Here is a 12788-nt window from a genome sequence, read left to right on the forward strand (position 1 = left end):
TGGGATTCAGTGGGACAGAGCTTCTTACATTGTGTGACCTACAAAATGAGCAGACTTAGCCAGCGTAACAAGGCCGCGATGAATTATTTTATTAGTGGCCTTTGAACACTGAAATGTAAAGAAGTTGTGTTTCAGGGAGGCGAGTTTGTGATTTCAGTTTTCTGAGAAAATCTTTTTAACACTGTGACAGGGACAGTCAGGGAATTTGCCTGTGTTAAAATATTGTTAGAGTTGGAGTTGAGTGTTAACTCCCTGAAAGCGCTTCATGCTAGGGAGTCCAACATTTTTCCTTTTAGTATATAGTCAAATAAATAAACACACACACACACACACACACACATATTTTGTAAGTAAAGAGAAGGAGAGGGCTTCCTTATACTGGATCACTCCCCAAATGGCTTCAGTGGCCCATGGTGCGCCAGATCAGTGCCAGGAGCCAGGATCTCCAGCCAGGTCTCCACGTGGGTGCACAAGAGTCAGCCCCCGCTGCTTTCCTACGCATGTTAGTAAGCAGTTGGAGAGGAAGTGGAATAACTGGGACTCAGTCCATACTGGGACGCTTGCATTGCAGAAGGCAGCTTAACCTGTTGTGCCCTAGCACAGGTTCCTAAGATTAAAATTAACTTAGCAGAACTTTGGAAATAGTAGTTACACTGATGTATATTCCTACAGCAGAGTAAATATTATGTAGCTGCCAAAAAGAAAGAGGAAATATATATTGCTATGGAAAGAAATCTAATCTGTGGTGTTGATGAAGAAGGGGCAGGACAGTGTTCAGAATGTGCTGCTCTCTGTGTGGTAGGAGAGTGGCTATGACTACGAGGTTATTAGCTCCATGAGAAACTTGTAATGTAGGTTGTTTCTTGAGGGCTGAACTGAACGACTGGGAAGCTGGACAATATACATATATATATGGATTTTTTAAAGTAAGTTTCTGATTAATACACAAATAGAAACATAGGGAAGTCCTGGGTGAGCAGGTCAGTGAATTCTTGTCATCAGCACCTAGCACAGGAAAGAGATTTCTTAACCTCCCAGAAGCTTCTCAGCTCCTTTCTCTGTTAACTGCTCTGCCAGAGGGTTCCGCTGGCCTGAGTTCTGCCATCACAGAGTAGTTTTTTCTGCTCCATGGAACTTCATAGAAGTGAATTGCTGTATGTATTTGTTTGTATCTGGCCTTATAAGCTCAGAAGTATGTCTGTCAGATTCCCCCCTGTTGTGCGTCTGTGTAGTTTATTCTCCTACACAAACAACATTGGTAGTTTTTCACAAAACCATTCATATGCATGTTTTGTAATTTTTACTTTTGATGTGCCCATTCTGCCATTTATGGAAGTTGGGCCTATTTCTAATTTTTGGCTATGGATAATATCGCTATAATCACATATATTCTTAAAAACTTGACAAATGTGAGCATATATCTACTAATTTAAAAAATTAGTGTTTTGGGCCCGGCGCGATAGTATAGTGGTTAGAGTCCTTGCCTTGCAGACTCTGGGATTCCATATGGTCTCTGTTTCTAATCCCGGCGGCCCTGCTTCCCATCCAGCTTCCTGCTTGTGGCCTGGGAAAGTAGTCGAGGATGGCCCAAAGCCTTGGGACCTTGTACCCACATGGGAGACCTGGAGGAGGCTCTGGGCTCCTGGCTTTGGATCGGCACAGCTCCAGCCACTAAGACCACTTGGGGAGTGAGTCAGTGAATGGAGGATCTTCTTCTCTATCTCTCTGTATATCTAATTTTCCCATAAAAATAAAATCTTTGAAAACAATAATAAAGAAAATTTCTTTTTTTTTAAGATTTATTTTTATTATTTTTTATTGGAAAGGCGGATATACGGAGAGGAGAGACAGAGAGGAAGATCTTCCATCCGATGATTCACTCCCCAAGTGAGCGCAACGGCCGATGCCATGCCGATCCGAAGCCAGGAGCCTCTTCCGGGTCTCCCACGCGGGTGCAGGGTCCCAAAGCTTTGGGCCATCCTCGACTGCTCTCCCGTGCCACAGGCAGGGAGCTGGAAGGGAAGTGGGGCTGCCGGGATTAGAACCGGTGCCCATGTGGGATCCCGGGCATGCAAGGCGAGGACCTTAACCATTTGCACCACCGCGCTGGGCCCGAGCCCGGGAGAGCAGTCAAGGACGGCCCAAAGCTTTGGGACCCTGCACCCGCGTGGGAGACCTGGAAGAGGCTCCTGGGTTCGGATCGGCATGGCATCGGCCGTTGCGCTCACTTGGGGAGTGAATCATCGGATGGAAGATCTTCCTCTCTGTCTCTCCTCTCCGTATATCCGCCTTTCCAATAAAAAATAATAAAAATAAATCTTTAATTAAAAAAAAACTATTATAAATATAAGTGTTTTTTTTATAACTGTTGAATAGGTTTTTTATTCTTATCTTTTCTTCATTTCTAAGTGTTAAAAATATTTAATGCAAGTTTTACAAATGCCATGTATTTCAATCTTTTGGAACCCCAAGATTTGAAAAAAAATAAATATTAACATGAAAAATTTAGTTAAACTTGTCTTGAATACTTTGGAATTTGGTAGACTTGTCAGCTAGTTGATTAATAGAATGCGGTAGAGACATTCCCTCTGCTCACTGCACAAACCTCATTGTCTCCAGTAAAATCTGCATTTGATCAAAAGTTTCGCTTTATTGGTAGTAATGCAACCCATCCCATACTTCCTGTTGCCCAAACATGGAGATAACATTTAATGTATAAATCTATAAAGCAGTGGCTGTCAGCCACAGGCCCTCTTGCCTCTGGAGGGTGTGTGGCAGTGCCTGGAGATTTTTGGCTGGCGGGAGATGGGAGTGTGCTGCTGGTGTCCAGGGGGCAGCCTGCAGTGCCCAGGACAGCCCCGCCACAAGGGGGTATGTGAAAGGTCTCCAGTGCTGAGCTGAAGCAGTAGCGACTGGCAGTGTTACTGCCACGTAACAGGGCTGCCCTGATTTTGTTAGCATTAGTGACATTTCCTGAGCTGCTTCTGAGAAGAAATAAATTAGTAGTTTTCTAAATCCTTATACAGCTGAGTATCTTTATTTTTTTAAATAGGCTATTTATAATCTCCTGGTATATAAGCCAGATTCTTTTGAAATACAACTGTGATTCAAAAGGTTATTTGCAAAGAAAAAAGTCTCTATGCATAGCTCTACATAGCAAAGGTGTAGAGCTCTAATTTCTTCAAGAACAGCAAATTTTGTTTCTGTTTCTAATCTCTATCTTGCTTTGCTCCTGGAGAAAAATATGTGGTTATTTGACATATAATTTTTCAAAAGTCTTATATAGTTTGGTAAATTGGAAAAAAATATTATTCCCAAGTGAGAAAATTATGGATTATGTAGTCATGCATAGCAGGAAAAAAAAATAAACTTATCTAATTTCAGGTGGCAAGTTTCTTCCTGTTAGGCTGCAGCATAGAAGTAAACACGCATGCATCTATTTCATCTTGTCAGATGCTAAAGTCAGGGTCCATAAGCTCGTTTGCTCTGCCTTCCAGTCTCCTCTGAATGCTTTCCTTACCTCTCATAAGAAGTTAGATACTTTTGGGCCCAGTGCAGTGGCCTAGCAGCTAAAGTCCTCACCTTGAATGCACCAGAATCCCATATGGGTGCTGGTTCTAATCCTGGCAGCCCTGCTTCCCATCCAGCTCCCTGCTTGTTGCCTGGGAAGGCGGTCGAGGACGGCCCAAAGCCTTGGGACCCTGCACCCACGTGGGAGACCTGGAAGAACTCCTGGCTCCTGGCAAAGAAGTGAGATAACTTTTTAGGAGTGCTCCACGGGGCTCTAGGAGTCCTGCCACGGACACCAACTGCTGCAGAGTTGCACTGTTCTCAGTTGAGAAGGGTTGTTGATTTAATTCCCTCCAGCGGTATTTCTCAAACCTTCTGACCGTGATCCCCGGTGAGGAGCAGTACCTGCGTGCTCACACCTATCCGCTCCTGTCCGCACCCACACCTGAAGCAAAAGCTGCATGAAGCAGCAGCCGCCTTTACTGTAGTCTGTTCGTTTTTATTCTGAGTTCTACTCGATTTAGAAGCACTGAGTTAAAGCAGGCAGTTTCTTGGGCTATATTGCTGTAAATAAGCTGTGTGGATCAAATGGAGTGGAGGGGAGTGATGAAGGCAGTGCTCAGGGGTAGGGATGTGAAGGAGACTGCTGACAAGTGTAAAGAAGATGGTTGTGTTTGTCACCCTCAGTTGGTTCATTCTTAAACCAGCGAACAGCTAGAAGGGGTGAGGGTTGGGTCTCGTTTTGCCTGGCATTTAAAGCTGTAATCTTCCAAGAGGTAGGATACCTACTACTGCTTAACACACGTCTGCAAACAGTTAACTGTTCATTATGTTAGGTAAAATGGAGAGGGCTAATGAATGTAGAACGAAATTTTTGGGGGGTAACTCAGTAGTGTGATCTTCTCGCCTAGGGCCTGGTTAAAACAATAATTTATATGTATAAAAAATAATTTATATGTATAGAGCAGTTACAGAAGAAAAATGCTGCAGGAACTCAGGGTGGATGTTTACCTCGGGGTGAAAGTGTGGCCTTGGACTGCCTTTCAGAGAGATTTGAAAAGCAGAGATCAAAACCGGGTCCCCTGGAAGGCCCAGCCTCCTGGTTGCTGGCTGGAATTGCTTTTCCTTTCTGCACCTGGAGTTGAGTGTACCGTGTGTACACGCCTGTATCACATAGCAAGTCTTTGCCACTTACTCATGCCATAACCCTTTGAGTAGATGTTATCATCCTCATTTTGCCAGCAGGAAAACTGAGACCAAGTTGAATGTGTTCTTTTCTTGGCATGAAGATTTTTTTTTTTAAAGAAAAGACACTTTAAACTATTTTATTTGACTAATTGGAAAATTAATTTTAAAAAGAATTAAGAATCTTAAGTGTCTTCTGGCTTGTAGAAACAAGAACCTTAAAATTACTGTACAGTAAGATTGGTGTTTTGATGTACTAGCAAGTCTGTGGCTGTCTGTCCGTGTTTAGAGCTGTGTAGCCACCATCACAATCAGGATCCAGAACAGTTCCACACCCCAAAAGCCTCCTCCTGCTGTCCCCCTGTCCCTTTGCATTCTTGCCATCCCTCCTGCCCTGCCTCCACCTCCCACCCCATGGGTCTATTGTCTGTCAACTGTGGTTTGGTCTTTTGGAGATATACGTAACTGGGGCTGTATAGTGTGCAACTTTTGGAGACAGGCTTCTGTCACTCAGAATAGTGCTGGTTTTTGTGGGTGTCAACAGTTTGTTGCTTTTTGTTGCCAAGTAATACACTCCCCAGTACAGATGCACACTGGCTGTTTTGATTACTTTCCATTATTGGGGGTTATGACAGAGTGGCTGTCAACATTGTTGGGCAGGTTTCTGAGTGAGTATAAATTTCTGTTTCTTGAGGGTAAATATTTAGAAGCGAGATTGCTGGGTAACTTGGTATGGATGTTTAACTTCGGAAGAAACACCTTCTGGGGAGGGCACGGTGATGCAGTATGCTAATACTTCCTGTAGTGCCGGCACCACATAGAGTTCGTGTCCCAGTGTCCCAGCTGCTCCTCCTCTGTTCCAGCTCCCTGCTTATGGCCTGGGAAGGCAGCAGAGGAGAGCATAGGTCCTGCACCCACTTGGGATACCTGGAAGAAGCTCCTAGCTCCAGGCTTTGGATCTGCTCAGCCTTGGATTATGTGGCCACTTGGGAAGTGAACCAGCAGATTGAAGACTTCTTTGTCTCTCCTTCTCTCTGTAAAATCTACCTTTTAAATAAAAATAAATAAATCTATCAAAAAATTGCAATGAAAAAAAAACTCCCAAGCCATTGTCTAGAGTGGGTGTATTGTTTTGTGTCCTTTTTAAGAATATATGGAGGCCATCTTAGTGGTTCAACTGGCTAATCTACTTCTTGGCACTTGCATTCTATATGGGTGCCAGTTTGTGTCCTGGCTGCTTTACTTTTCATCCATCTCTGTGCTTCTAGCCTGGGAAAGCAGTGGAGGATGGCCCAAAGTCTTGGGACTCTGCACCCACGTGGGAGGACTGAGACAAGCTCCTGACTTCTGGCTTTGGATCAGCTCAGCTCCAGCCATTGCAGCCATTTAGGGAGTGAACCAGCAGATGGAAGATCTTTCTCTCTGTCTTTCCTTCTCTCTGTAAATCTGCCTTTTTTTGTAAAAATAAATAAATCTTGAAAAGCCTATGCATGAATTTCTAAAATTTTTATTCCAATATAAACTTACATCTTTTAATTGCATTTTCTATAAACTTTATGAAGTCCCAACATAGCAAACATTTAGCCATTTGTCATGAATGAATGCCATTTAAAAAAATATTCATTTTGTTGCTGTCCTTTCCTTATTTGAGTGAGATTGTTTCTAAGATAGCATCAAAGAAGAATTAACTTTCCTATTTTTTCAAAACATATCTATCTATTTTAAAACTGGTTTGGAGTGAGCTTTGGCACAGGAGTTTCAGTGCTGGTTGGTGTGCCCATGTGGCCTATCAGAGGGTCAGGTATGAATGCCAGCTCCTCTGCTTCCCATCAGCTTCCTGTTATATGCACCTTGAGGCAGCAGGTCAACCACTTGGGTCCCTGACACCCAAACAGGAGACCCAGATTTGGGACCTTGCTAGATCTTCCATCTGCTAGTTCATGCCCAAAGTGCCCACAACAGCCATAGCTGAGCAAATCCGAAGCCAGTAGCCAGGAACTTCTTCCAAGTCTCCCACACGGGTTCAGGGTCCCAAGGCTTTCTAGACTGCTTTCCTAGGCCACAAGCAGGGAGCTGGATGAGACCGGGGCTGCCGGGACACAAACTGGAGTTCCTTTGGGATCCTGATGCTTGCAAGGATTTAGCCATTGAGCTATTGCGCCAGGTCCAGTGAGATTCTTTTTAGAGCTATTTTTGTATTTTTGAATTTGATATTTTTAAGCTTTTTCAGGTTTGCTTGATAAAGACTATCAATTAAAAATGGGCTTGATTTTTTTTTCCACCAGAATCTACATATGAACTTGTGTAAATATGTTTTCTGGCATAAGTCTCCAGCTGGCTAATGCGCAGATAACCTAACTGACTTTTGACATTAACTGCTGAGGCTGACTTAGCTCAAAGCACTATGGGAATATGGTAAAAGCATCTGCAAGCAGTTCAGCACTCTTCTAAGATACACATATTTTTGGACCTAAGCATGAAAGATTTCACTTGATGATGATGCTGTAAGTATTGAAAGATGTGTATGCAAGGACATCACATTTATTTATTATAGCAAAAATACCTTAGATCCGGCCTGTGGTAGCATAGTAGCTAAAGTCCTTGCCTTACACGTACTGAGATCCCATATGGACACTGGTTGTAATCCTGGCTGCTCCACTTCCCATTGAGCTCCCTGCCTGTGGCCTGGGATAACAGTTGAGGACAGCCCAAAGCCTTGGGACACTGCATGTGCATGGGAGACCCTGAAGAAGCTCCAGTCTCCTGGCTCTGGAACGGCTCAGATCAGCTCAGCTCTGGCCACTTGGAGCATGAACCAGTGGAAGGAAGATCCTTCTCTTTGTCTCTCCTTCTCTCTGTAAATCTGCCTTTCCAATAAAAATAAATAAATCTTTAAAAAAAAATTACCTTGAGGGGCTGGCATTTGTGGCATTGATAAGTTGCAAAGAGTACTTGTATATCTCTCGCTTCATTATTAAGTCTTACATAACCATGATATATTTTTCAAGACCAAGAATCTATCATTAGTTTATTATTACCAGCTAAACTGCAATTGAGATTTCACTAGTTTTTCCACAGATAATTCATTTCCTGTTTGGAAAAAAATCTATACTTCAGTTTGACTATCTGTTCATAGATATGTTAATTTTCATCAAAGCGTGTGTTGTACATATGTATGTGTGCTGTGTATAATGTGTCTCGTCTTTGTATTGAAGTGAATGTTTCCTTTGACATTAATGCTGTAGAAGGTTATCTTCAGACATGCAGGCAATCTGCACGGGCCATTTTCAGGTGGGACTTGCTGAGGAACTTTCCCTTAGCCTTCTTGTGTTTTGTACAGATGTGAGCAGTGCTTGCACAGTAGTGGGATCCTCTTCAGGATGATGGTGAGTCTCTGTGTCCAGGAGCACGTGGACAATAGCCAGTTTCATTTGATTAAGAAAGAAACTGTTCATGGAGACTGGTAGCCAGGAGTCTCCTACATGTGATGATTTGACTATTAAGAACTTGAAGTATGGGGCTGATGGTATGGGATGTTAGATAAAGCCACTGCCTGTGCCATTGACACCCCTTATGGGCACCAGTTCAAGTCCTGATTGCTCCACTTGGGCCAAGTCTGCCTCTGCTTTTCTGAGGCCATTAGCAGGGAGATGGCTTGGAAGTGGAGCAGGGGGACATTAATGAACCCTCATTGGGGAAGGTGGTGCCTTTAATCACGATTCTGACCATTAATTAATTGATTTTTTTTAAGATTTATTTTTATTATTTTTTATTGGAAAGGCGGATATACGGAGAGGAGATACAGAGAGGAAGATCTTCCATCCGATGATTCACTCCCCAAGTGAGCGCAACGGCCGATACTATGCCGATCCGAAGCCAGGAGCCTCTTCTGGGTCTCCCACACGGGTGCAGGGTCCCAAAGCTTTGGGCTGTCCTCAACTGCTTTCCCGTGCCACAGGTAGGGAGCTGGAAGGGAAGTGGGGCTGCCGGGATTAGAACCGGCGCCCATATGGGATCCCGGGCGTGCAAGGCGAGGACTTAACTACTTGCGCCACCGCGCCAGGCCCAATTAATTGATTTTTTAAAAGATGCATTTATTTATTTGAAAGGTATTATGGTAAGGAGTTGGAGAGACTTTCTGCCTGCCAGTTGACACCCCAGGTGGCTTGAATGGCTGGTAGCTTCATCCAGAGGATCTTCCACCTGCTAGTTCATTCCCAAGATGGCTACAGTGCCCAGAGCCAGGATGGTCCTAAGCTGAGAGCCAGGAATTTCTTTCTTTCTTTTTTTTTTTTTTTTTAGAGAGGGATGTCCATTTATTGGGACTAACTTGCAAGCTTATATACAATAGAAAAGGGGAAGGCAGAAGGATGGTCCCAGCAGTACTCCCACACAACAATGACATTGTGAGAGCCAGGAATTTCAACTGGGTCTGTCTCCCGTGAGTGGCAAGAGCCCACGTCCTGAACCTTCTTGTGCTGCCTTCCAGGCACATTAGTTGGGAGCTGGATTGGAAGTGCAGTTGACAGGGCTCAAGAAAGTGCTCATGTAGAATGCCATCATTTCAGGCAGCAGTTTAGCTCTCTGTGCCACAGTGCCAGTCCCTCCCTATATTGATTTAAACCATTTCTTGCAACAGTTTAGTTTATGGTAATGGAGGAAGGGATTGGCAGAATCATGTAGATGGGGCTTTGGAGAAACCAGCTTTCCAGAGCAGCATATGGCTTAATGGCTTAAGCCTCTGTGATGGTATCACCCCGTATGGGCACTGGTTTGATTTCTGTCTGCTGCTCTTCTGATACAGCTTCTCGCCAGTGTACCTGGAAAAGCAACAGCAGATAGCTCAAGTTCTTGGCCCCTGCACCAGTGCGAGAGACTCAGATAAAATTCCTGGCCCTCACTCCTAGGACTATTCTGAGTCTGGACATTGCAGCCAATTTGGGAATGAACCAGCGGATGGTAGATCTCTGTCTCTGTCTTTGCTCCATTCTCTACAATTTACCTTATCAAATTAAGAAAAAAAAATAATTTTGGGCTTGGTGTGATGGCTCAATGGCTAAATCCTCACCTTACAAGTGTCAGGATCCCATATAGTCACCAGTTTGTGTCTTGGCTGTTCCACTTGCTATCCAGTTCCCTGCTTGTGACCTGGGAAAGCAGTCGAGGATCGCCCAAACCCTTAGGACCATGTACCCACGTGGGAGACCTGGAAGAGCTCCTGGCTCCTGGCTTTGGATCAAACTCAGTTCTAGCTGTTGTGGCCATTTGAGGTGTGAACCAGCAGATGGAAGATCTTTGTCTCTTTTCTCTGTAAAATCTGACTCCAATTCCAGTAAAGATAAATCTTTTTTTAAAAATAAATAAATAAATAAAAATCTTTTAAAAAATTTAGTTTTCCTCCCAACTTAGGGGAACTTAGACATTCCTTTCATTAGTATACCATAATTTTAGGGGCCTAATGTGGTAACCTAGCAGCTGAAGTCCTCGCCTTGAACGCGTCAGGATCTCATATGAACGTTGGTTCTAATTCCAGCAGCTCTACTTCCTACCCAGCTCCCTGCTTGTGGCCTGGGAAAGCAGTTGAAGGTAGCCCGAAGCCTTGGAACCCTGCACCTGTGTGGTAGATCTGGGAGAGGCTCCGGGATCCTGGCTTTGGATTAGCTCAGCTACGGCTGTTGTGGCTCCTTGTGAATCATCTGACTGAAGATCTTCACCTCTGTCTCTCCACCTATCTGTACATCTGCCTTTCCAATAAAAACAAATAAATCTTTAAAAATTTTTTTAAAAGAGGACAAAGTACTATTTTTTAAAAAGATTTATTTATTTTTATTGCAAAGTTAGATATATATAGAGAGGAAGAGAGACAGAGAGAAATATCTTCCATCCGATGATTCCCTCCCTAAGTGACCACAACGGCTGGTGCTGTGCCGATCCGGAGCCAGGAGCTCTTCCAGGTCTCCCACGCAGGTGCAGGGTCCCAAGGCTTTGGACCGTCCTCGACTGCTTTTCCAGGGCACAAGCAGGGAGCTGGATGGGAAGTGGGGTTGCTGGGGTTAGAACCGGCGCCCATATGGGATCCTTTTTCTGTTCAAGGCGAGGACTTCAGCCGCTAGGCAACTGCACTGGCCTGAAAAAGTACTGTTAAGCATGCTAGTAAACAAAAGTGTGTTGAGTAACTTGGCATTCCATGAAAAACACAGTGAATTGCAAGTGCATCTTCCTTTCACAGAGGCGAAGGAGGAGGAGTTAATTGCTTCTTCACCTGCATCGCTTGAACTAATGGGCCAATTAAACCTGTCCTGAACTTGTGTGTGTCTAGGGAGCCCAATGTGAAGAGAATCACATTAGGTGCCACAGGGTAGGGTAGATTTATTTTCCTCCAGGAACTGGTAGTGGGCACAGATAAAATTTATTTATAGGTAGACAGTTACAGCCAAGATGATGCACCTTAGGTGAGCTGTCCTCTGTTATGGATAGGAGAAGGAGAAAGGCCTTCTGACCAGATGCCAGGAAAAGCTTCAAGGGGGAATTTAAGCAAGGACTTGGAAGATGACCAAGATTTTATTATAGTGTTGGAGGGTGAAGAGGAGTGTTCTGATCAGGAGAGAGGAGATGGTAAAAGTCTAGATGAGTTTGATGATTAGCATGAGGATGCTAGTTCAGGGTAGGGGAAGGGGCCGTGAGTGGAAAAGCCCCCTGGGCTTTCATCCTTGGCAGAGGGCTTTTGCATTCTTTTTGGACAAGTGGTGTTTTTTTTTTTTTAACCAAGGCTGCTGAAACCAGTGAAAGTTTTGTAGTTAGGGAGTTACATAATCCAAATTCTTTAGGAAAATTTATTTTAGAAGATCTCTGTACGGTGTTTGAAAGAGACAAAAAGTCTATTGTAACAGTCTATGAGGAGATTAGGTCCTAAGCCAGGGTGTTGTGTGAGCAGTTGGAATAGACAGGACAGCTTCAAGTAAGGGAACTTACTGGTTCAATATGGATTGGGGAAAGGCAGAGAGAGTGGCCAAGGATGAGCCACTCAAAAGTTTAGCTGCTTCGTTTGTATCTCCCATAGACTTGACCAAACCAGTAGCATCTGTCTGTTTGTAGCTCTTTCAAATAAATAAATAAAGAGGGAGAGACAGAGACAAAAAGATCTTCTACCTGCTGGTTCATTGCCCAGATGGTCTCAACAGCCGGGTCTGGTCCAAGACAAAGCAGGAGCTTCATCTGGGTCTCTCCCCTGTGGTTGGCAGGGGCCTAAGTGTGTGGGCCATCTTCTGTTCCCTTTCCAGGTGCATTAGCAGAGAGCTGGATTGGAAGTGTGACAACCAGGACTCAGACTGGCACCCAGATGGGATGCTGGCATTGCAGGCAGTGGCTTTATCTGCCATGCCACAGTGCTGGCCCCACGAGTAACATCTTAAAATGGAGTGAAAGTATGCTACATTCTTATTTTGGAGTCAATGAAATTGCAATTTATTTACTTGGAATATTTATCTATTTGTTTACATGAAAGGTAGAGTTATTACAGAGATAGGAAGAAGGAGAGACAGAGCGAGAGAGAGAGAGGTCTTCTCTCTGCTGATTCATTCTCCAGATGGTTACAAGGACTGGTGATGAACCAGGCTGAAAACAGGGGTCAAGAGCTTCATCTGAGTTTCCCAATTGGGTGTAGGGACCCAGGCACTTGGACTATCCTCCTCCACTTCTCCCAGGCTGTGATTAAGGAGCTAGATTGGAAGTGAAGCAGCCAAGACATGAATCCAATTGACATGTGAGGATTGCAGGTGGCAGCTTAATCCACCACACTGTAATGTTAGCCAGTCCTCTTACCTCTGAGGTGTTTTTTTTTTTTTTAAGATTTATTTATTTTTATTTGAAAGTCAAATACAGAGAGGAGGAGAGACAGAGAGGAAGATCTTCTGTCCAATGATTCACTCCCCAAGTGACCACAATGGCGGGTACTGAACCGATCTGAAGCCAGGAGCCAGGAATTTCTTCCAGGTCTCCTATGCCAGTGCGGAGTCCCAAGGTTTTGGGCCATTCTCAACTGCTTTTCCAGGCCACAAGCAGGGAGCTAGATGGGAAGTGGGACTGCTGGGATT

At 44.2% G+C, this 12788-nt stretch overlaps 1 protein-coding gene across 1 annotated transcript in view; it reads left to right on the top strand.

Annotated features, from left to right (window-relative positions):
* The first annotated feature begins 10881 nt into the window (after window positions 1-10881).
* ZNF652 (zinc finger protein 652) overlaps window positions 10882-12788 on the top strand; it is a 35760-nt gene continuing 33853 nt past the window's right edge. Inside the window, exon 1 of the mRNA XM_041001765.1 lies at window positions 10882-10894. The gene's annotated coding sequence lies outside the window, so the exon portion shown is untranslated. The remainder of the gene's footprint in view (window positions 10895-12788) is intronic.

This window comes from Ochotona curzoniae, unplaced genomic scaffold, assembly GCF_017591425.1.
Source record: "Ochotona curzoniae isolate NIBS_2020 unplaced genomic scaffold, NIBS_Ocur_1.0 scaffold_2453, whole genome shotgun sequence".
Taxonomy (NCBI): domain Eukaryota; kingdom Metazoa; phylum Chordata; class Mammalia; order Lagomorpha; family Ochotonidae; genus Ochotona; species Ochotona curzoniae.